Source organism: Astyanax mexicanus, chromosome 19 (assembly GCF_023375975.1).
Source record: "Astyanax mexicanus isolate ESR-SI-001 chromosome 19, AstMex3_surface, whole genome shotgun sequence".
Taxonomy (NCBI): domain Eukaryota; kingdom Metazoa; phylum Chordata; class Actinopteri; order Characiformes; family Acestrorhamphidae; genus Astyanax; species Astyanax mexicanus.
In genome coordinates, this window is record NC_064426.1 from 15950582 (window position 1) to 15976047 (window position 25466).

A 25466-nucleotide genomic window follows, 5' to 3' on the forward strand; every position below is an offset into this window, starting at 1 on the left:
TTGCCTTTAATATAAACAATAAAAATAGATGCTCTTACCATACTTGGGGTTGTGTTGATTTTCAAACTCATCCTTCCTCGAAAACTTTTTGCAATTTTTTTTTTTGAGGACTGGCCATGTACAACTGGATGAGCCTGGCCAGCTCCTCACTCCTCTGCCGGCATTCCTGCCTGGGGCACTCGCGGCTTCAGCTCCTGATTGTCTTTCAGGAGCCATTGGCAGTCTGGGTTTGAGCAGGTCGTAGTGACCTGGGGTGTGTTGGGGGGTGGTGGGCAGTTGTTGGGCGAGTGGAATGGCGGGCGGCGGACTGGTTGGGTGGCCGTGGGCGGAGTGATGGGGTGTGGTTCAAATTCTTCTTCCCCCTCATGACTAGTGTTTTTGCTTCGTTGGGCTATAAAACAAAAACACATAAAATGCTATTCTATACAAAAACAGATGTTTAAATAACACTTTTTTCTTTACAAGTAGTTGAATATTAAGTATAAAAGTTGCTGTGCTGTTATGTTTATAAGTAGTAATTACCGTCCGCTGGAGAGGTTCAGCAGCAGGGCCTTCTCCTCAGTATTTGCCACATTGTGGAAACCGGTCAGGTGTTTAGGCAGGTTTGAATAGATAACCTGGCAAATGGGGCGCTGCTGTTGCCTCATCATTTAACCACAGTCAAGTGGTAGCAGTTGTGATTTCTGGCAGAAAAAAGGGGTTATAAAATGGTTAAACCTGCCCTTTTATTGGCCCAGGGCAAGTTGAAGCATGCCCAGTGTGGGCCAAGTGGCTTGACCTATCTTGAGGGGAAAAGAGAATGACCTATTTTGGTTCTTCTACTTTTTTTGTTATGATAGGGTTTTCTAACACTCTGTTTAGCAAGATTTACAAATGTTGTACCCATCTACTTAATAAGTCTGAATGTGGCAGATATATTTGTGTACAACCCTGTGTGTAAATATTTGGCTCCCCCCCTCCACTCTAAAATGGTATGTCCTTCCTCAGTTGACCACTAGGGGAGGCCTATATAAGGAGTCAGTCTTTCATGGCTGGGGGAGTGAAAGGAATAGAAAAAAAGTGATATTGTGGATTACTGCTTTTTGTAGAGATTTAGAGAGTGTTTTGGAGAGAAACAGTTTGTAGTAGTGATGGCAAACCGAGGCTTTCTGAAGCACTGAAGCCTTTTTCCTAATTGTATCAAAAAATGGTTCATTACTCGGAGCTTCATAACACAGTGGACATCAGCGGCACCTGGTGGGCAAAACCTGAAAGTGCTTTGTGTATTTAAAGGACGAGGGGCGTTTTTTTTGTCTTTTTACAGTTTTTAAACCTGTTCCAGTGCATTTACATGACATTTGAGGTTTAAATAAAAACTGAAAAAAGGAAATGGAAGAATACTTTGATGTCTGGATAATTTAATGCATTATATTAAAAGACATAACTGTAATATATTTTTAATTAATATATAATACACTTAGAATGTACCTTGATAAGGCACACTGGAGAAACTACACTTGTAATTCTAATTGCATTCACATTGTTGCTTTTTTCCCTTCACCATGTTATTAATCTGTTAATATACCAAATTTTTAAATTATATTATTCACTATTATTCACATCTTTCCAAGCAGGGTTTGTAACATGTTTACATGTATCACTAGTCCATTGCCTATTTTTCCATAGGCAAGGCTCATGTAGATATGCTGCATGGGGGATTTGGAAGAATTTGATGAAAGAAATGTATGCTCATAAAGGTGAAGGTGCTTGTGTAAGGGGCAGGGGGCACATATTTAATGGACGTGGTTATGTACATGTGTAATTTAGTTTTTATTTAGGAATAAGATTTTTTCCACAGTGCTGGGGTTCAGTTGGTTTCTTTTTTTAGTCACAACTTCTCCAGCCTTTGAAAAAATCCGCTCACACGGGACAGAGGAGGCTGGTGTGCATAAAAACTCCAGTGCAAGATGATAAAGGTGGGGATACACATTTTTATGTGATGCCCAGAATCTCAAGGGATCCTCAGTCCGTGGTATGATTGGATCACTTAGGTACCTCTGGACCTCAACAGTGGCATCTGCAGTGGCATTTCTTACTCTCCTGGTTTCTACCACATGGCTGTCCAACAAATCCCACAGCCCTTCACCTGAAAGAATTAAGAAGCATAATAGTCAAATATTTCTTAAAGCATTTGGCACTACATTTTCATGACAGTTATAAGTAAAAACAAAGTTTCATAGGGAGTACCTGTGCTAGGTGTAGTACTGGATGAGGCTACTGTTGCTTCTAATTGTGGCTGACTGGTGGCACTGGAAGTAGATGGAGTGTTTTGTTGTTCTTGGATCCTTATTACAGTTGCACATTCTCCTGTGAGACGTTTAACAGCAGCTTGAGCATTAGACTGGCTACAGAATCCCACAGTTTTATATCGTGGGTCTAAAAGAGTGGCCAGTGTCATGATGCTCATTGTTTCATAGGAGGACACTCTGTCATTTAGCAATCTGAACAGGTTGCTGCACAATTGTATTGACTTTTCATCCTGTGCTTGTGACTGCTTTGTATTCAAGGCATGTCTCAGCATTCGAATGAGGGGAATTACCTTGGATCCTGACACTCTCCGTTCCTCGGATAACTCAGTGGTTGCTTCATTGAATGTAGATAACACACCGAGACACTCATTAATGGTGTGGTATTCTTCTGAAGTCAAAGGTGTCAAATCTGTCTTCAGTGTGACTAAAGCGGCACCAACTGGCTCTCTTTGCTGATACATCCTCTGCAGCATGGCAAAATGAGTTTAAGTGTAGGCCTACCCATTTGCCCTTGCATTTGGAACAGTCTTTCTTTGGCAGTTGTGCTGGATCTGAAATATCCAGCAATCTTTCTGGTCTTTGATCTAATGTGCTCCAGTCCAGGTGTTTGATCTATGGCCTTCTTTACAATCAAATTTAAGGCATGTGCAATGCAGATTGTGTGACGCATTTTTAACAGTCCTGCGCATGCCACCATATTAGGTGCTGCATCTGTCACAAGACATCTCACCTTCTTCTGAATACCCCACTCTGCCATCAGAGCTGTCTTCACCTCAGCCAAGTTTTCAGCAGAATGAGACTTTGGGAATTTTCCCACTCCCAGCAGAAAAGTTGATAGCTCATCCTTCTCATTTATTAAGTGACATGTGATGGCCAAATATGCATCCATATGTATAGATGTCCACATGTCAGATGTAAGGCTCACAGCTGTGGCTTTCTGCACCTCTTCTTTGGCCTTTTCTTTTGTCTCTGTGTACTTAGCTTCCACCATACTTTTCAACGCTTTTCTTGATGGGATGACATAAGTAGGATCCAAGATACCTACAAACTCCCTAAATCCAGCATCATCCACTATTGTGAAGGGCTGTAAATCCTTAACAATCATATTCACCAAAGCACTGTCAAGCATTTGTTGTCTTGGCCCTGAACAAATATAGGGATATGTTACATATGTTTAATTGTACAGAATTTGTAATGTGATTCACTAGAATTTGGCATACTGTGTATATACCAATCTATGTTGGAAGGTGACCTTTGCCAAATAATACACAGGATTCACAAGAAAGAATAAATAATGAGTGGCATACGATGAAGGATAGAATATGTAAACTAATAAAAAAGAGTAAGCAATACCTTGGGTACTTGACAGAGTTGTTCGGCTTTGGCAAGGAATGTTTTCATGTTTTGCTCGAAAATGTCTTAGCATTGAAGAGGTGTTATTGTTGTAAGCCAACTGCTGAGAGCAGACTAGGCACTTCACCTGAGGCAAAACATCCACAACTTTTAAACCAGGAAATGCATACAGGGATTTTAACATTTAAAAATGGTGTGCATCTCTGTATAAAAATTATTTCAAAATATGTTGTCATAAGGCAACACTTTTACTGGATGTATGCCATGACAGTACACACATTGAACTATGAGGATATATATATATATATATATATATATATATATATAATTATTGTACATTCTTATAGAACTAATAAAATGCCATATGTCTAAAAGGCATAGTTTTCTTCCAAAGTTTATATTTTCTAAATAATAATTTTCTACCTTATTTGATGGCAAAAGTTCAAAGTGTTCCCAAACTTCAGAACGGCCTCTTTTTCTTACTGGTTCCATCTATCTATCTATCGCTCTCTCGCTCTGTATCTGTATCTCCGCTAACAACCCTCGAACTGCGCGCCAGGATTTGCCGCTTTTGAATCTTTCCCTGAAGCAGTCACGTGGTTGTGTGCCGAAATGAAGCTTCGGACGTCATTGGTCACGTGATCTTTGTAGAACGAATCAAGCATCGGCTCAGTGATTCGAACCAATGCGTGTCGTTTTTTCAACACACGCCTCGAAGCTTCAGGTTCAAGGGTAGCATCACTAGTTTGTAGTGTTTTGAATCTCTCAAAATTACACTTGCACTGAAGGTGTTATGATGTTTGGCCATTTTTTTTGGGTAGAAGTGGACATTTTTTCATTGGGCTGCGGCCGTGACAGCCTGGGTTCGATCCCCGCGTGGAGCGGGGTTGTGTATATATATATATATATATACACACACACATAATATTATTATATAACATTATATATCCTATTAATATATATATATATATATAAACGATTATATATTATTATTATTATTATTATTTTCCTTTTCTTGGGTTTACCTGCTTTGAGATCAACTGCTCTGCACTTGGGTCCTACAACCTTTTGGGCGGGAGAGTTGCTGCTCCCTGCCTATTACAGATCATCAATGCCACAAAACTGTTTTCCAGCGGATCCAACTGATCAGCTAATAAACAATCATTTATTGAGTTTATCTGTTAAAATATCTTAGCTACCTATCGACCATAGATCAATCATTATGTATATCCATCAGTGTATTAAACAATTCATACCACCACTTACTTTATTAAAGTGCCTCTAAACAGAGGAAGCTGTATAATATGCAGAACAGTGGGATTATGCAGTAGAATATGCAGGAACAGGGGGTAGGAACACTAATCTAACCTGACTTCTGTTCATTTGTAGTTCACAGTAAGACCTCATGTCCTGAGTAAATAGAGGAATTCCAGGCAAATCCTTTTTCTGTTTTTTTTTTTTTAATTATAATTTTATATCAGATTTGAACTCAGAGGTTTAATTTACCATTTGAATCTGTGTCCGTGTGTGGACTGCCTCGTTTGGTCCAAACCAAAGTAGAAGGCATGAAAGGGGCCGCAAACCACGGTCCGGACGAAAGGACCAGATTTTGGTCAGACCAAGAGAGGTGGTCTCGGTCCGGATCTTCTGAACCATGATCCGGTTCGCCTGCAGTGTGAAAGCGCTTTTCTGGATGATTCGAACTCTCAGACCAATTACAGGAAGCTGAGCAGGCGTTCCTCAACAACGGAGGCAGAAGAAGAAAAATAACCATTTACTACTAACTGCAGCCTGCGGGAAGGCGGAGTTGGACGTCCTGCGCGTCCAGTCCCACACACTTAGTCCACGCCACGCCTTGTCAGTCTTGCAAGCTTGTAGTGTATACACAGTATTAAAGCCGGATGACGCGGCACATTATATTTAAAGTCTGCTAACTGCCCTGTAGATTGTTTACTTCCGTTTAGAGGCGGAGCTAAGACATGATGCTGACAAAGTGGGCGGAGCTGGACGGCATGACGCTAACAAAGTGGGCGGAGCTGGACGCACTGGACGTCCAACTCCGCCTTCCTGCAGGCTGCAGTCAGTACCCTCTCAAAATAACCGGAAAACCAGGAAAAATGAGCTGTGGATACAGCTGCTTCAGGATAAGCACGTTCAGTTGGTGAATTTGAACTAACCTACAGTACTACAGTGCCTGAAGTTGCTGCTGCTGGTATAAAAACCACAATAGCAGCACTACTATGGAGATGAAATGAATCTGTTCATTCATTTTATCCTTATCCTGGAAAGGCGTTCCACCAAATGAACCACCCGCTGAATTGTCAACAAGCCAACGTCAGACACATGTCCTTCTAAAACCAATCAGCGGCAAGTTAAGGAAAACGCATCGATACGTAAGTGATGATGAAAGGATGTAGGAGTATCACACAAAGGTCTTTGGTGCGCTCCCTAAACTGCAGTGTGAAAACAAAAATAAGCGGACCAAATATATACAATGTAGAAAACACATGAACCTTGGTTCGGACTTTCAGGTGTGAAAGCACCCTCAGACTCACTCCCCTCCTTCAAAAACAAACTCAAAACCCCACACAACTGACATTTCACACACCTTTCACTGTCTTTTATTAAGTTTTATTGAAACAGGTGAAAAATACATTTATTATTATTATTATTATTATAACTGTAGAACCTTAACAAATCAAAGATAGAAAAGTGTATATTTAATGCCAAAGAAATTTACTTTTTGATTATTATTATTTAATATTTATTTCTGAATGTGTGGCTGTGAACACTTTCTACATTGACATAGTCCTCATTAGAGACCACCTCTGTATTCTTATTCTGCTTGGCAGTGGCTTCAGCATTTTCATAATAATCATCATCATCATCATCATCATCCACATCCACCTTGCTCTTCATGTCTGCAGCCCCCGCTGTATATTTGGCACCTAGAGAAGGATTGTGTTAGAAAACACATGACAGGTTAAATATAAGCATTTCAGTGTTTTCTGTACAGAGAAATGTGTGGAATTCCAAAAAGTATCATTTAAAAATGTTTTTAAGAAAATGGGAAATTAAGTTTTAAATGATTTTAATCACTAATAACAGTTTACAACCCTTCAATTTTTACACAGTTTACCCAAACCTTCACCTAAACCGTGATTTCCTGCTGTTGTTTTCTCCACACCATCATCTACATTGACATAGTCCTCATCCGATATATTCACTCTGCGGTGAAGAACAACTTCTGCATTTTCATAAACATCTTCATCATCCCCGTCAGTCTTCTTTTGTTTCTTTCTTGAGGCATTGGCATCTGAAAAGTGATTGTGTGGATAAATAAACAAAGAAATAAATAATTGCATTGTGGTTGTTAAAAAGATTTTACAGCTGAATATTACTTCATAAATGGAAGATGGGGACTCTTCAAGGGTTCTAGATAGAATCATGACAAGTCAAATATCATTGGAACAGAAATAAATAACAAATTGCAAAATAATATAGCGTTCCTGTTCCTGTAAATGACCTGGTTGCACATCTTCACAGTGTGAACGAGCAGGTCAGTTTCCTCTGCTGAGAAGTGTTGGACACATCCAGATAGCTGCACCCCTGAAATAACAATCCGCCAAAGTCTGCCAAAGAGTGCATCTGGCTCTTAAAGGGAATGGCAAGGGACAGGCTAAGTGTTTATTGCACATGACACAAAAAACACCCTGATGATTAAATAAGAGAATAAGTACATGCCTTTAGCATGTGTTGAGCCGTGCAAGGCACACTTTTCCTGCCGTTACGATAGCAAAGACACACTGACACACTTTAAATCAAGCTGCCCAGGAGCAGGTCTCGGGTGAAGGCTTGCCTAAAGGTCGTTAATTCAAGGTCGTCATTGGTCAAGCAAGGCAAAACCATCATATTCCTCATGATACTCAGACCTAATGCTCAGCATTAGCTGAAGTAAAGCTGCAGCTGTGTTTCTTTTGATTTCACACCTCCACTGAATAGGACCCACAGGAAGTTAAATGTCACACATATGCTCACACTGTCCTTGTGACACTGTTAAGCTTGCTTTCAGTGCTTACAGTCGGAAACATCTGCAAGCAGATACAGTTATGCCGGCCTTACACCTAACGATTTTCAAACGATTTCACAGTTGCAGACAAATTTCCAGAGTCAGGATAAATTCAGTCTGGCTAGAGTTGAGCTGCAGTCGAGTCATCCCGATCATTCAGTGTAAGCTAGTTACGACTGAACGTTTTAGTCAGTCGAGTTCACGTCCTGGCTCTCTGATAAAATCAACCGTGTTTAATATTATCACAAGTCTTGAGACTGGACTCGCGCAAATAGTGACGTGAACGTCAACAACCAATAGGAGAGCTACGCCTACTGTGGCCAGCGAGGAAAGTGTGTCTACTACTTGTAGCAGTAATATTGAATATTGAATCAAGTTCACCTCCTGAGGAAGAGTTTGAATCACTGCTTGAGCGCAGACTTGCTGCATTGTTTCTGTGCATGCAGACAGTTCTGCATATTTCAAAACGTGCCACTCAGCAGATTATTGAAAATCTACATGATATTGCATCCCTTTCCAGCTCCCACACAGTCAAAATACTTCAGGATGTTTTAAGAAAACACAATTGTGATGTTAGCCAGTCAGCTCTTGAGGAAGTTACAGAGAGCATTTCCAAAGCAAATCCTTTCATTAAAACATCTGAAACAGGCCCCCTGGCCACTGATCATAGGAGAACGACTTATTTTCAGACTCATTTTGCTGTTGTGTGGGTGTGCACACCATCATTTTACCAGTCTTTCTCAGATGGACAGTACTATAAAGGAAACAAGCTTATTGGTGGCCAGGAGCATACAATTTCCATTGGGCTGTACATTGATGATTTTGAGATTGCCAATCCACTTGGTATTTCTCGAAAAAAACGTAAAATAACAGCTGTATATTGGGTTATACTCAACTGGCATTCAGAGTTTCTAAGTGGTCTCCATGCAGTTCAGTTGGCACTGCTAGGCAAAAGTGTTGATGGAAAAAAAAATGAGTATGAATTTTTTTTCCAGCCACTTATCAGTGAACTGCTGGTTCTTGAACAGGAAGGTTTGTACATTAAACAGCTTAATGACAAAATTAAGGGAACTGTCTTGACAGTGTCCGCTGATAATCTTGGTGCACATGGTCTTGCAGGATTCCAGGAAAGCTTCAAAGTGGACAAATTTGGCAGATTTTGTTTGGCTTCTCTCCATGAGATTCAGAATACTGAAGTATGCAAAGGAATTTTTCAGTTGAGGACACCAGAGTTGCATGACCAATTTGTTTATGAGCTTAAAGAAAATCAGGAAACCTCCTGTGTCAGGCAGGAAGGCAGTGTGAAGGCAGAATGCGTCCTTAGCAAGGTCCTATTTTCTTATCCTGTAACTGCATTCTCCCCTGATGTGCTTCATGACTTCTTTGAAGACATTGTGCCAGTTGAGATGGGCTTGTGTCTTCAGAAACTCATTTCTGGTAAATATTTTAAATTAGACAGTCTTAACTCTATTATTGAGTCATTCCCAGATGCCCATTCTGACAGAGTCAACAGACCACAAAAAAATCCACAGGGCTTTGCGTCAAAAAAATGTATAGGTGGATATGGACACAAGAACCGGGCATTAATTAGGCTCCTCCCCTTCATGATAGGTAATCTAATTCCAGAAAAACAGGAGGCCTGGGAAGTGTTAATGGACCTAAAGAACATGGTAGAAATAGTATCTTCCTTTGTTTGGTTCGTTCCTGCTCCTGTCCTCTGTTCTCTTTTGTTTACCTGTCATGTTTCCCAGCCATGTGCTACTGTTGTGTTTTGGTCTTGTCTCCGCCTTAGCCCCGCCTTGTCATCTGTAACCCCTCCTGTCTCATTTGTAACTCCGCACCCTCATTACTTCTACAGATGTTACTAGTGTGTGCCTGTGTATAAATCCCTCATGTGCTCCTTTGGTCTGTCGTGCTTTTTGTTTGAACGTGTCCTGTTACTCTGTCTGAATCTTGTTTATCTGTTTTGTTTAGCCTCAGACCTGCTGTGTTTTTGTCTTAAGTGTTCCAGGTTTGCTTTATGTAGTTTGATTCTTTATTTGTTATTTTTGCTTGTTTGTTTCAGTCTTTTAGTTTATCATCATAGTTCATAGTGTCTTGCTTTAGTTACCTTTTCTTTATATTATTTCATAGTGTTTTGTTCTTTGTTTAGTTTTGTTAAATGGAAAATAAAACTGACTTGCGTTTGCATCCTGCCTCCTCTCCATTACATAAAGCACGACCCACTAAGGATGCAGCAAGTCAACTCGTGGCAATGGAGGAGCAAATGGCATTTTTAAGAAGCCTTGTATCCAAGCTACAAGATGGACAGCCGCTTGTTACCCTCCTTGATGCAACCCCACAGTGAGTACGATGGAGAACATGGGTCCTGCGAGGCCTTTATAATGCAGTGCTGCATCTACTTGAAACATTTGTTGTGCCCTACCCCTCCAGAACTTATCAAGGTACTTTTTATAAAGACTTTGCTAAGGGGTAGGGCTTCACAGTGGGGAGACATTATTTTTTAAAGCAGGCCTGAAAGGGCAAAGACTGTGGAGGGGTTCTTTGAGTAGCTGAAACTGAGGTTTTCTAAGCCTGCTGCCGCTGCCCCAGCTCTGCAGCCAGCTCCAGCAGCATCCGCTGCCCCAGCCCCGGTACCAGCTCCAGCAGCACCCACTGCCCCAGCTCTACAGCCAGCTCCAGCACCAGCAGCACCGGCTGCCTCAGCTCCAGCACCGGCTGCCACAGATCCAACTCCAGCAACAGCAGCGCCTGCTGCCTCAGCTCCAGGTCCAGCACCAGCAGCACCCACTGCCACAGCTTCGGCACCAGCTCCAGCAGCACCTACAGTTCCAGCTCCAGCAGCACCCACTGCCCCAGCTCTACAGCCAGCTCCAGCACCAGCAGCACCCGCTGCCTCAGCTCCAGCACCCGCTGCCACAGCTCCAACTCCAGCAACAGCAGCGCCTGCTGCCTCAGCTCCAGCTTCAGCACCAGCAGCGCCCGCTGCCACAGCTCCAGCACCAACAGAACCCACTGTCACAGCTTCAGCACCAGCTCCAGCAGCGCCCGCTGCCCCAGCTTCGGCACCAGCTCCAGCAGCACCTACAGTTCCAGCTCCAGCAGCACCTGCTGCCTCTGCTACAAAACTTGCTCCAGTGCAAGCAGTGCCTGCCACTCTTGTGGTACCCACTGATCCTGTGCCCGCGGCTCCGGCCGCCCCTGACCATGTGCCCGTGGTTCTGGCCACCTCTGACCATGTACCTGCGGCTCTGGCCGCCTCTGACCATGTGCCCGCAGTTTTGGCCACCTTTGACCATGTTCCCGCGGCTCCGGCCACCTCTGACAATGTGCCCCCGGCTCTGTCTTTCTCTGACCCTGTGCCTGTGGCTCCGGCCGCCTCTGACAATGTGCCCCCGGCTCTGGCCATCTCTGACCCTGTGCCCGTGTTGCCCGCTACCTCTCCTGTTCGTGTGCCTACAACACCCACCACCCCTGTGCCTGCTTCCAGAACAAAGCACACCCCCAGGTCTTGAGCTTCTAGACCTACCCCAAGGTCTCCTGCACTAGCTCCTAGAACTGTGCTCAGGCTGGCACCTCAGACTTTTGCAACTCCTGGGCCATTAATGTTTGTACATGTCCCTGTATCTCTCCCAGTTGTAGTTCCTGTGTCCGTCTGTGTCCCTGTACCCTTGTCTAGTTGTTTCTAGCGACTTATTTCTTTTTTAATTATCTTAATCACCACAATATTTAATATTGTATATTAATAAACTTTAGTGTCACGTCCGTGCCCTGTTTCCTGTCTGTGCTCATGTTTTTTGGTGTATTTACCTGTTCCTTGTGCCTGTGCTCTCCCAAATGCTCCCTCTGTATTCATTTGTAGCTCCACCCCAGTGTTAGTTCACGTCTTTTCCTTTACTGTTGTCAACTGTGTTCATTTGTAACTCCGCCCCCTAGTCCCAGGTGTTTCTAGTTCCTGTGCATATTTATAGCCATGTGTTTCCTGTTCCGGTGTCGATCCTTGTACGTTTTTCGTCTGTCAGTAGTCCTTGTGGTTTTTTTTTCTGTTTATGCTCAGTCCTGGTTTCTTTGTCGACTTTATGTTTATTTTGTTTTCTTTATTAAATTTCCTTTTGTTTGCATTTGCGTCTGCCTCCTCGTCCTTCCTGCACCCCAACCCTGACAGAGGAATCGACCAAATATGGATGCAGCCCGTGGGACTACCTGTAATGTGCGCACAGTACAGTGTGCACAGTAGCTCTACCCCGCACCAGCTCGTACTCCATTGCCATTTCCCCTAGGGGCTGTACCCGGCTCTCGGACGCACAGCTCCTAAGTCCGTCGTGACTACTACGCCGCGCTCTGAGGTTCCCGTGACCACTATGCCACACTCCCCAATTCCGGCGACTAAACCGTCATGCTCCATGATGCCCGCCACTTTGCTCTGTGATGCCCGCGCCTGGTTTCTTTAAGTTAAATTCTGCCGTGATTTGGGCAGCCGTGGTTTTATGTTTTTTTTATACAATCCGGGTTAGCACCTGAACATCCCTTTCAGACAGCTTTCTCTTGCGTCCACAGTTAATCCTGTTGGATGTGGTTGGTCCCGTTGGATGTGGTATGCTGACATTACCCTGGATACCATGGCTCTTGATACATCACAAAGACTTGCTGTTTTGGTCACCGATGTGCCAGCAAGACGTGCACCAACAATTTGTCCTCTTTTGAACTCTGATATGTCACCCATAATGTGTGCATTGCAATATTTTGAGCAAAACTGTGCTCTTACCCTGCGAATTGAACCTTCACACTCTGCTCTTACTGGTGCAATGTGCAATTAATGACCAGGCTGGTCCAAAGGTGTTTCAGTTTCATTGTCCAACCCCTGTAATGGGGTGCATACAACATTTCACAACCACTGTAATAACTTCATCTCATACTTTCTGTAATGTGGGAATAGACTTTGTCACTAATGACAATTTAGTACAAATACACCAGGACAACTACATCCAACACATCCCGCCCATACATATGTTTCCTTTACAAGCCTTGGAACAAGATTCCTCTCTCAGTGAACAGAAAGAACAACTTAGATTCAGCATTCGGCAAACACTGGGTTGCAAGACAGAATAGGCCATATCTCATGTTGCCATGAAGCTTATGGAGTGTGCAGACAGTTTATAAAGCCAAGAGAACAGTGTGCAAACCTAAGCACAATAAGGTACTTCTAACTTCTCACACTTGGGCTGAGACCGTAATATTTTAAGGACCGTGAAAAATTATAATTATAATCATAACATGATCAGGATGAATCACCAGATATTACAGAGAACATATTATGCAAAACTTTTAGCTTTTTCTGTGAATCAGTCGAAAGAGTTTGGTGTCAGGAATCATATGCTTCTAATCGTTTGGATGGCTCCCTTATTGTGACGTCACAATAAGAAAACCTGAATAGAACCACTCTGGCACCAACCCTCACTTATCAACTCCCACCAGAGCCCCACCCACTAGATCAGTTGAAAATCTGCTATTTCGGTCTGCTGGTTGAGAATTTCAGACAGTACTCAGCAGGATTATCCAGCAGACCTCATCTGAAGGAGGGATCTGTAACTAGTGTTCATGGCAATTCAGCAGAGGAGGGTAATGTGAGTATTTTCAAATAATGAGATTCGTGCTTTTATCACAGTGCTAAGTCATTTAGCACAATCTAACATTAACATGCGGTAAATGCTCAAGGCGGCAACAGCTTATTTGCATAAAAGTGGCAGAGCCCTTAAATGGCTCATTCTAAAAGGGACTGAAACTGGCTAGAATAGAGATGGTGAGATCTCTTTATGTGAGAGTACTTTAGTCTTTTGTGCAAAGAAGTTCATGACCATATTTTGTATAGCCCATAGACCTATTATAACTTGTGTAAAAAGAGGTATAATATGTATATCATTTGTAATAAATGCTTGACGCTCCCAACGTTTTTTGGAATGTGTTGCAGGAATAAATGCAGTAATACACTGTGTTCATTCTGTATCAAATAAAATAAAAGTCGAAGTAAATTTAAAAAATACTTTTTTTCCCCAATACTTTCTTAACGATTGTAATTTGTAATCTGTAAAATTTGTAATCTGTAAAAAAGATGGACTCCGTGTTGCCGTTCCCATTCATTCAATGAAAATGAGGCCAAAATCTTCCGCCATGTTGGCGATCCTGATACCCGAGTCTGCGCAGTAGAGACCAGAGGAGGGAGAAAGACTGTGGAGAGACAGCCTACTCATTTAAATAGCCTCCACAGGGCTTAAACAGTCTATGGTCCTGCCCATACAGTCATTAGTCCCACCCCGGCTAGGTGTAACCCAGCCCTTTTACAATAACCACACCTTTTTGAATAGAGCTGAATAATGTTTTAAAAATGTAATTCTGTGGGGATATAAAAATTAACAATATAAACAGAGGTTACACTAGGGGTGGGCAATATTATATCGTATACAATATATCGTGACACAGAAATATCATGATATTAAAAATCCATATCGTGATAATAGAGCTGTTCTGTCTTAAAAGTAGTCTATTATTCACTGTGAAGCTTTAGGTGTATTTATTGTATAATTGTTTTAGTTTGCAGTTTATATGCATGCACTAAATATTCTGCAATATTTTTTGCTGCATTATATTTTATATTTTATGCTATATTATTTATTTTGCCACATTATGATTATACTGTTATACTATTATACTATATTCCTGAAATTAATGAATTATTTTAGTTTTTCTATATCGCCAAGTATATCGTTATCGCAAAAATACCCTGAAATATCGTGATATTATTTTAGAGCCATATCGCCCTCCCCTAGGTTACACTAGCTGTTGCATTTAAATAATGGAGGTAGAATTACAGTATATTGGAAAAAACCTGATTGAAAGTTGTCCATTTTGCCATTGAAACCTATGGGGATGGGTGGGGTTAAATAGCTTTCTGCAACCGAACAGCAGGGGGCGCCCCACCTGTGGTGGCTTCACCTTTGAGAGACGATGCTCTGTCCAGCTATATACAGTCTATGTTTGAGCAGATTAAAAATACTCACAATGACGGTTCTTCTCAGCTCTGTGCCGTTTCATCATGAAGAAAATGATGATGAGCACTGATGTGAATAACAGTCCTGCTGCTGCTGCTGCAATACTGAGGAAGGGAACCAGCGATGCTGAGGGAGAAATAAAGGTGACAGCCAAGAGTTTAGTGTTAGAGAAGTTAGAAACACTCCTACTCCAAAAGTATACTTTTAATGATCATTTTATTAAAAAAGAAAAAGTTAATAATTGCTGTCTTTAACAACAATCTTAAATAGGTTTTCAGCATTAAAAACTAATAATCAGTTTTAAGATAACACTAAGAAGTTGAATTAAATTAAATTAGACCCAGGATGTGTTTGTATTGTACGGATTTATTTATGATGAACACATACCAAGTTAGAACACGTTGGTGAATCTCAGACTCAGTCCTTCTTAAATATGCAAATCCACTAACAATATGATGTATTCAAAAACATATAGTTTGTATTATAGGCCTCTGTAATGAAATCACTCATAAAAAGTAAGTGGCTCTTCCCTCTGTTTCTTATAAAATTGATTTCACATTTCTCCCAAATTTAGCTATGCTGAATCTCCATCCCACCCACTCAGGCGTACTCGCCCTATCAATAGGAATTGCCCAACACCAGGAGGGTGAAGATAAGCAAATGCCTCCTCCGATCCTCCGATACATGTGAAGTTAGACTCCGCCTCTTTCTGATCTGCTGCTGATGCAGCATTACTGAGCAGCATTACCTCTAAGAAAATTGCAGGGACTTGGTTCTGAAACATCAGCTAACCGACATCTGTGCTGACCAACATCATGTAGGGAGTGATGTGGGGAAAGAGCGCCACCTACCCATTCAGAGAGAGCATGGCCAATTGTGCTCTCTCGGACTCCGGCTGCTGATGGCTAGTTGCATGACCAGCGATCTCCTGATTATTTATAATGGCAGCACTTTAGTCTGCTGGACCACTCAGAGCCCCATGTGCAGGCATTTTTCTCAAAGTGGGATAGAAATGGATAGAAAATTTGAGATAGAAACCAGTTCTATCTGGTTTTAGAGTACATCTTTCTGTCTTTCTGTCTTTTTAAGCCCCACCTACATACGCTACTTTTCTGACTTGTAACAAGCATTTTATTCATGTACTCAGAGAGTAGGACACCAGTCCAGTAGATATTGAGAGTGGATCTACTTTTTAAGAAAAATCTCATGAGGATATAAGTGAATTATATCTATTGTCTGTGCTCTTACCCACAGTGATGCTAAAGGAGTTGCTCCTGGATGATGAGATGTTGGAGCTGCTACTTTGGTATGAATAGCTACAGCTGTACTGACCCTGATCTGAGGTATCCACAGTCAGAGTGAATGTAGCTGAAGTTTCTGCTTTTTGAGTTTTCACTGAATCTCCATTTCTGTACAAACTGAACTCTACAGAGATGCAAGTTGGGTCTGGTGACGCACATCTGAATTGAACAGCTTCTCCAGGTGAGACGGCAGAGTTTGGGGAGATCAGAGTGAGTGTGGGGCTCTGCAGGATGTCTGTTATCAAAATATGATGCAGTAATGTAACATTATTAATCAATAATTATGAATTTTAACAGTGCACTCCTAAAGAATACTTACTACATGCTACATACTTACTAGAGCACACAACTCCAGCATCTCGCCTGTGTCCGCAGTTCATGTTCCGCATTCTTTCGTGTGAGCAATCAGTAATGTAGCTCTCAGTTCCTCTACACCCAACATGATTCAGCCACGTTGGTCTACTTTCCCAACCAAAGCTTGTGTTATGAGACGCACTGACTGCTTTCCCACACCCCATCTGTCTGCACACCACTTCTGCGTCCTGGATGTCCCAGTCATCATCACACACGGTTCCCCACTGGTCTTTATGGTAGATCTCCACTCTACCACAACAGCTCCTGGTTCCGTTCACCAGCCTGATCTTGTTTCTCTCTGTTTTATAATATAAAAACAAATAATTCAGTACAATCAGTCCTTAAGTAAAGAAGTGGTATCTGTGACAAACTTTGATGCAATAAACTAGCGGTGCTTTAAAGAATCTTGATTCCTAGTCCTGGCGATTCTGAATCGATTCAAAATTCCCCGAAATCGATGTAAAAACCGCTTAGATTGTATTTTTTCCGCTACTACAAAAGACAGTACTGCATAATCCTAGAGCTGGGCGATTAATCGATTTTATCGATTAATTCAAATTTACAGTTAAGAACGATTAGACTCAAACATTTCAAAATTTTTATGGAAAAATAAAACATCGAGAATAAGTTTGAAGACTTTACAGAAGCTAAAATGCCATGGTGGTCTAGAACTACCAAACTTCTATCACTATTTTTTAGCCAATAGATTGCAATATGTTACAAGTTGGATTAAAACAAACCCTTTAGGCAGCTCATGGCTGGACCTAGAACAAACACTCAGTGGAAAAGTGAAAATCTCTGACTTACCTTTCATTAGCTCCAGTATTAAACACTTTAGCTGCTTTAAAAGCCTAAACATAAACACCACTCTGACAGCTTGGTGGGGATTTTTAAAGATAGCTAAGTCTTCACTAATACCATGTAAAAGGACACCCATTTGGAACAACCCAGATATATGTCAGAAAAAAACAGTTATTAATTTTTCACAATGGCAAGAGAAAGGAATTAAGAATTTAGAACATGTTATACAGGAGGGGACCTTTATGTCATTTGAAGATCTTATTTCAAAATACGAAATTAGCAGTAGCAAATTTCTGGAGTATCTACAATTGAAGTCCATTATACAAGCAAGATTTAATTTAAATAATCTAACATTAGAAATCCCAGTATTGAGAATCTCTATACTCCTAAATTGTTATCAAAAATATATAAGTTATTATCCAAAATTAATAATTCAATATCCCTCCCAATTACAAAATGGGATCGAGATCTCTCCATGAACCCAGATAAGAACTTTTGGACACAGATATGTTTAAACAATTTCAAAATGACGAAAAGTCCAAATTTACAACTCATACAATACAAAATTCTCCATAGAACACATTATACAGGGCATAGAATGTTCCAAATGGGCCTTAGAGAAACAAATATATGCACTAACTGTTCGGGCAATCATATTGAGAATTATATACATGCTATATGGTTTTGCATGCCTGTTCAGAGATTCTGGCAGATGATATGTGAAGACTTATCTACCTGGTTTAATTGCAATATCCCAGCTTCACCCAAACTATGCATTTTAGGTGATGTAAGTGAACTAAACATGGAAACAAATATATTGCACATAGTTCTCACTGTCTTATGCATCGCTAAGAAAACTATCCTCATGAAGTGGAAATCAAAAAATGATTTATGCATAAATCACTATAGAAATTTACTTTTAGACCACATTAGTCTGGAAAGAATGTCTGCAACCTCAAAAAAACAATTGGCTACATTTGAATCTCTCTGGTTCCCACTGATCAGCTCCATCACATGATGGGGGTGGGCGGCTGGAGTCGTGTCTCCTGGTGCGTCCGGCAGGTGGCTGGGGGGGATCGGGGGATTCGGGTGTCTGATGGCTCTTGGACTGGGGACGGTGGCTGCCGCTTGGTGATTTCTGTGTGCGGGCCCTGGTTGTTGGTGGGGGGGGCCTGGATGTATGCTCTTGTGGTCTTGGGGTGTGGGTCTGGGGGGCCCATGGTGGTGGGTGCTGGCCCTGTCCGTTTGGCTGGGTTCCCCTGTGGCGGTCGGGGTGCGGAGTCCGGGGCCCTGGTGCCCGTGGGCGTCTGTCGCCTGTTTGGGTCCCTCCCTGCGCTGGGGAGGGTCTATGCCTCTCTTGGGCGCACCGTCGTGGGGGGTGGTGGTTTGGTCCGTGTTGGGGTGTCTGGTTGGCACTCCGGGATTCTGGGTGCCCTCCCTGTGGGGAGGTAGGGGCGCTCAGGTGGGGAAGCGGCAGTCTCCCACTTAAGACCAGTTGGTCCTGGGCTCAGGACCACTGTGTGTGTGTGTATGAGAAAGAGTGGGATGTTTATTGTAAATGTGTCTGTGTGTGTGTGTGTGTAATATTTGTTGTCTTTTGTATGTGAGTGGGGATGTGTATTTATGTTGTATTGCAGTGTGGGGGGGGGGGGGGTGCTGTCTTGCAGAGCGGCGGTGTCCTGGGGCTGTAGCCGCTCTACACCCTGGACTTGCCTTCCCTGTACTGCGGTTGGGTGTATGGAACTGGGTGCCTAGTGAGCCAGCAGTAGTTGGCTGTTCCCGGGTGCTGTTCCCGGGTGTCGGGCTGTTCCCGGGTGCTTGGGATCTCGGGGACCGCATGCTCGGCTCGTGCAGGGGGTGCTGGCCTGCCGGGGGGGTGGGCTGCTCGCTTCCTTTGGCTCTCTGGACTCTTGCTCTTTGCCATGGGGGCTTCGTGTGGAGTCTCCCCCGTCCTCATCTGGGGTGTGCGCATGGTTACCATCGGGATGTGTGGCCGCGGGTCTTCTGGGCTCCTAATGGGCTGTGGATGGTCTGGGTCCACTGGGTTCTTCCCTATCTGCCTCTGGATCGCAGGGGTATGGTGGCGGTTTCTTGCCTCCATTGTGGTAGGCATTTCATGACATAATCCGTAACACATGACATATTTTTGCAAAAAACAATAGAATAGAAGTAACTGTGCGTGTGTGTATGTATTTATGTGTATTTATTAATATGTATGTATATTTATGTATGTGTGTATATGTATAAGCATATGTATAGTTAGATATGTGAGTATGTGTATGTATGTATGTTTGTTTATTTTATGTTTGTTTGTTTTTTAATTTTATTATTTTTTTTTTTTTGTTTGTTTGTTTGTTTTTTTTTCTGTTTTTTATAAAAATCGATTTTCTCCGAGTTTTAATTTTCACCACCGATGCTCCCTTAAGCTTAGCCCGGCCCCTCTCTCCCGCACGCTGCCCCGCCCCTCTCTCCCTCCCTCCTGCGCCCCCCCCCCCACACACACAACATGACGGCGGAACAGTGCTGCCAACTTTGTCGCTATATTTAGCTACTTTTCAGACCCTCTAGCGGCTTTTATTGGTAAAAAAGCGACTAGCGACAAATCTAGAGAGTTTTTGTGGTGTTATTGGAGACTTTTGCCGACTCTGAGATGAACACGTGCTCTTCAGTTACTGTCCTCCGCGCTGCAGCGGGCGCTGCCGTGAGCCCCGCCCACACCACTCACAGTGCAGACCCACACTCTCTCACACTCAGAGCACACACACACACACACACCGCTCCACCAACACACTGTGCGTGCTGACTGACCCCGCCCCGTATTTACAGAGCAGAAATTTAAATATAAAAGTGTCTTCAGTGTGACACGAAAAAAACACTCACTGAATTTAACTCACACAGTCTCAGTCACTCACTCCCCTCATTCACTACGTAGCCTGTCACTCACCTCGTTCACAGCGTCTTCCTCTTTGTAAAAAGCTATTCAACAATTTGTCTTCAATCGGTTTGAAAATAAAGAAAACTTAAAAAGCTAAAAAAAAAATTATAAAATAAAAAACTGCTCTAATAATAACATTTAACAACACGGCAAAAAACTAATTTACGTAATTTATGTAAAAATAAAGTTATTTTGAGACGTGACTAAAACGCAACAGAAGTTGTTCGTTTGTTGAAGTTCATTTGTATCATTTCTAACATATTTAGAGTGTTTTACTCACTTTTTTCTCTCTCACAATGTTAATCCTTTACACCTGCAAAAACATGTATTATGTAAATTAGGCGATGACGTCATTTGGCGACTTCTAGTGACTTTTAGGAGATTTTAGTAGGGGAAAAAATCTAAATCGATTTAAATCGAAAAATTTTGGCCCATATCGCCCAGCTCTACATAATCTACATAATTATTTGGTATAAGCAGGCCGTCTAGGCCACCGTTCATCAAGCTAGTTACTTAGCCAGCGTCAGCTAGCATAGAGCAGGAGGGAGAGTAATTCAACCCGCCCCGTCGTCGCTAAAAGCCAGTGTTTGGGCACACTTTGGAGTTTACAATGCCCAGGAAAAGAGAGAGCTTGACATAGCACAATTGTTTGCGAGCAGTGTAAAATGAAACTGAGGTACTTCAGAAATACGACAAATGCACAAGCCCATTTAACACGACATCAACCTGAGCTAAAAGAAGCTGAAACGCGGCCAAAAGCAACAGACCAGCGAACTCTGGAGCAATGCAACAAACTTCCCGCAAATTCCCCAGGTGCTGTGCAGATTTTCCACTCATCGCCTGCTATATCGATATAAGGATTTGGGGTGTAAGTTCATGGTTAATACGCTGAACCCAAGGTACGTTTTACCTTCACGTAGTGTTTTGCCCACTCCTTGAGTCTTGCTGCTCAGCGAGCTCTAAAAGAAAACACTGTGTCACGACTTTGGCAGGATCAGGAGAATCTGTTCTTTTTTTCACCACAGCCCATTTGCAAGTCATGTACTGGAGGACAGTCAAAAGCTTTTGGGAGTGCCACCACACAAGCTAAAATCTGATGTTGCTACAAGATGGAACAGCTTTTATGAGATGCTTGAAAGGTTTCTGGAGCAGCAGGCTGCAATTTGCACCACCCTCCCTTCACCCCAGGTGAGAAAATGTGGCCACGCAGAGGACATTTGCCCTCTCAATGCGACTGTCATCACCCATGCTGAAGAATTAGCTATGGCTCTCAAGCCCATGAAAGATGCCACCAACATAATGTCAGAGGACTCCACCCCAACTCCTGTACACTGCTTCTACCTTGGATTTAAGATTCAAAACTCTACCATTTCACAATAAAAAACAACGTCAAGAGATCCATGGGAAAGTAATAGATGAAGCTGCAACTGAAGGGGTAACTGTTTTTTCTCACTCTATACAAAACTTTTATATACAATTTATACAATCTTAGTATGATGTATATACAAAAACTTGATGTGATTTTGTCTTTTTAACAGATAGAACAGAGACCAGATGAGAAACAACATCGCCAGGAGACAGCGTCAAGCTAAGATGAAGGTCCTTCTCCAAAAAGAAAATCAGCACTGGTTAATCTCTTAGGAAAGACATTTAACAAGGTCAGTGTCCTCCCTAAATCCACCAGAACCAAAGCTGAAAAGGAGCTCAAGACGTACCTGGAAGTCCCTCCACTGACTCTCTCAGAAGACTCTCTAATGTCTAGACTAGCTAAGCGCTATCTACGCATTCCTGGCGCCAGCATTGCTGCAGAACGAGTGTTCTCTACAGCAGGGGACATTGTGACAGCGCAGCGCAGCATGCTTACTTATGACCATGTTGATCAGCTCCTTTTTCTGCAAAAGAATCTAGTCATTACTGATTAGCACAAGTTCTAAAAAAATCAGTAATGGTGGTTTATGAATTTATACAGTTTAGAAGTGTTTTGGGCAAACTTGCAAACGTTTTGACATTTTGTTCAAAATTTAAGAATGCACTATTGTTGACTGTGAATTCTGCAGTGTTGGGAAGTAACGGAGTACATGTAACAGCGTTGCGTAATCAGATTACAAATTATGAGTAACTGTAATCCACATTGCGGTACTTTCCTATTTTTGGTCTTCCAATCCAAAACTGACAAAACGCAATCACATTTTGCGGTGAAATCGCTCTGATATGACAGGGAACACTCCTCCCTGTGTGTGTGCAGTGGTGTCTGTGTGAGTGCAGGCAGCGAGACGGGAGGAGGGGCAGACAGCGGCTCCGCACACACAACGAGACAAAATTAACTGACATTTTCGCCAACGAATAAAAACGAGACGAAAATGTTTGGCAGGGACGAAATCCAATCAGACTGATTTAGTTCTGTGAAAGGTAGGGACCAGTTAGGAAGAGATCCAATCACTGCTACTTTAGCTAAGGTAGAGAGACGGGACAAGCGGGGCACTCAACCAATCAGTACCCGCCTCTCCTGCAGTAGCGCCGCGCGCTCAGTTACAAACCCGGGAATTAAACTGTCGTTACAGAGCTCGACTGAAAGTTAACTGGACAGTGTTCAGCAGGAAGAGAGAGAGGGGAGAGGCGATATACTTCTCCTTTGACGTCACGAAAAACAAGATAACGTGTAAACCGTGTGGAGCGACTCCATCTCCATGCAGAGATCCGCGTTTTAATGCTGATGTTATTTCATGAGCTGATAGTGTGTTTAACTCGCCAGTGCACTAAAACACAGAACTGATACAGAACTCACTCAATAAGATCAGATCATCTGTTTAGTCTCACAGTGGGAAAGATATAGCTAGTGTTAAAGCAGGAACAGGCCTGAAAGGAACTCAATAATATAACGAAAATAAAACAATAAAATAAGTGAATCTATGAACCCAAAAGTCTGTGTAAATTCCTTACAGCACTTTCTCATAAGTTTCTCACTTTAACTCATGAAGTCTCTCAGTACATCCTGAGAGCATCTCTACAGGACTGTGTGAATGTGTGTTTTTGATCTCATTTATAGACTGTAGCTACAGTAGGTGTGCTGGGTTAGTGCTGGATATAAAACTAGATAATTTAAAAGCAGTTTTCACGTCTACAGCTCTGTTTAAACTATAATTTAACTATTCAGATGTTTTATGTCCCAATTTCTAGAGCAAAATTAAACATTAAATCATATATAAATATATTTCACATTCAAAGATTAACAATATTACACAAGTGGTTATTAAACGTTTCATTTCATATAAGTGTATAGTTAATAATTCAAGGGAACTGATGAAAAAGCATTTACATTTACAACCTTTACATTTTAGTCGACTAAATTGACTGTAATTTTAGTCAACTATATTCTTATGACATTTAGTCGACTAAAACTAAAAACATTTCAGATGACTAAATTGTGACTAAAACTAAATGCTATTTTCGTCACAAGACTATGACTAAGACTAAATCAAAATTTATTGTCAAAATCAACACTGGTGGCAAACCTGCAAATAGATAGCTTACAGTTGTTGTTACAATTTTTGTTTTTAATGTTTTTTTTTTTTTTGGCCCAACCACCACCCCCCCTCTTCGGAGGACAATTAATACTTTATTTTTATTTATTTATTTTTTTTATTTTATTTTTTATTATTATTATTATTTTTTTTTAATATATTTTATTATTATTATTATTTTATATATATATATATATATATATATAAATTTTGTGTGGATATAGTTGTGGGAGTTCAGGGTTGGAAGGATCGGAGTGTGAGGTACAGGAGGGGGGTACAAGAAGAAGAAAAAAAAAAAAAAAAAAAAAAAAAACTAAACAAAAAACAAACAAACAAACAAAAAAAATAAAAAAAATAAAACAAACATAAAATAAACAAACATACATATATACACATACTCACATATCTAACTATACATATGCTTATACATATACACACATACATAAATATACATACATATTAATACATACACATAAATACATACACACACACGCACAGTTACTTCTATTCTATTGTTTTTTGCAAAAATATGTCATGTGTTACGGATTATGTCATGAAATGCCTACCACAATGGAGGCAAGAAACCGCCACCATGCCCCTGCGATCCAGAGGCAGATAGGGAAGAACCCAGTGGACCCAGACCATCCACAGCCCATTAGGAGCCCAGAAGACCCGCGGCCACACATCCCGATGGTAACCATGCGCACACCCCAGATGAGGACGGGGGAGACTCCAGACGAAGCCCCCATGGCAAAGAGCAAGAGTCCAGAGAGCCAAAGGAAGCGAGCAGCCCACCCCCCCGGCAGGCCAGCACCCCCTGCACGAGCCGAGCATGCGGCCCCCGAGATCCCAAGCACCCGGGAACAGCCCGACACCCGGCAGGCCCCACGCCAAGGGGGCCCAAGCCACCCCCAGGCCACGGCCACCAAGGGGGCGGGCCAGAGACCACATTAGGGCATCCGGCCACGCACCCAGGGACCCACAGACGCCCACCCCTCCAGGAACGGATTCAAATGTAGCCAATTGGTTTTTTGAGGTTGCAGACATTCTTTCCAGACTAATGTGGTCTAAAAGTAAATTTCTATAGTGGTTTATGCATAAATCATTTTTTGATTTCCACTTCATGAGGATAGTTTTCTTAGCGATGCATAAGACAGTGAGAACTATGTGCAATATATTTGTTTCCATGTTTAGTTCACTTACATCACCTAAAATGCATAGTTTGGGTGAAGCTGGGATATTGCAATTAAACCAGGTAGATAAGTCTTCACATATCATCTGCCAGAATCTCTGAACAGGCATGCAAAACCATATAGCATGTATATAATTCTCAATATGATTGCCCGAACAGTTAGTGCATATATTTGTTTCTCTAAGGCCCATTTGGAACATTCTATGCCCTGTATAATGGGTTCTATGGAGAATTTTGTATTGTATGAGTTGTAAATTTGGACTTTTCGTCATTTTGAAATTGTTTAAACATATCTGTGTCCAAAAGTTCTTATCTGGGTTCATGGAGAGATCTCGATCCCATTTTGTAATTGGGAGGGATATTGAATCATTAATTTTGGATAATAACTTATATATTTTTGATAACAATTTAGGAGTATAGAGATTCATGAACTCTTTTATCAATACTGGGATTTCTAATGTTAGATTATTTAAATTAAATCTTGCTTGTATAATGGACTTTAATTGTAGATACTCCAGAAATTTGCTACTGCTAATTTCGTATTTTGAAATAAGATCTTCAAATGACATAAAGGTCCCCTCCTGTATAACATGTTCTAAATTCTTA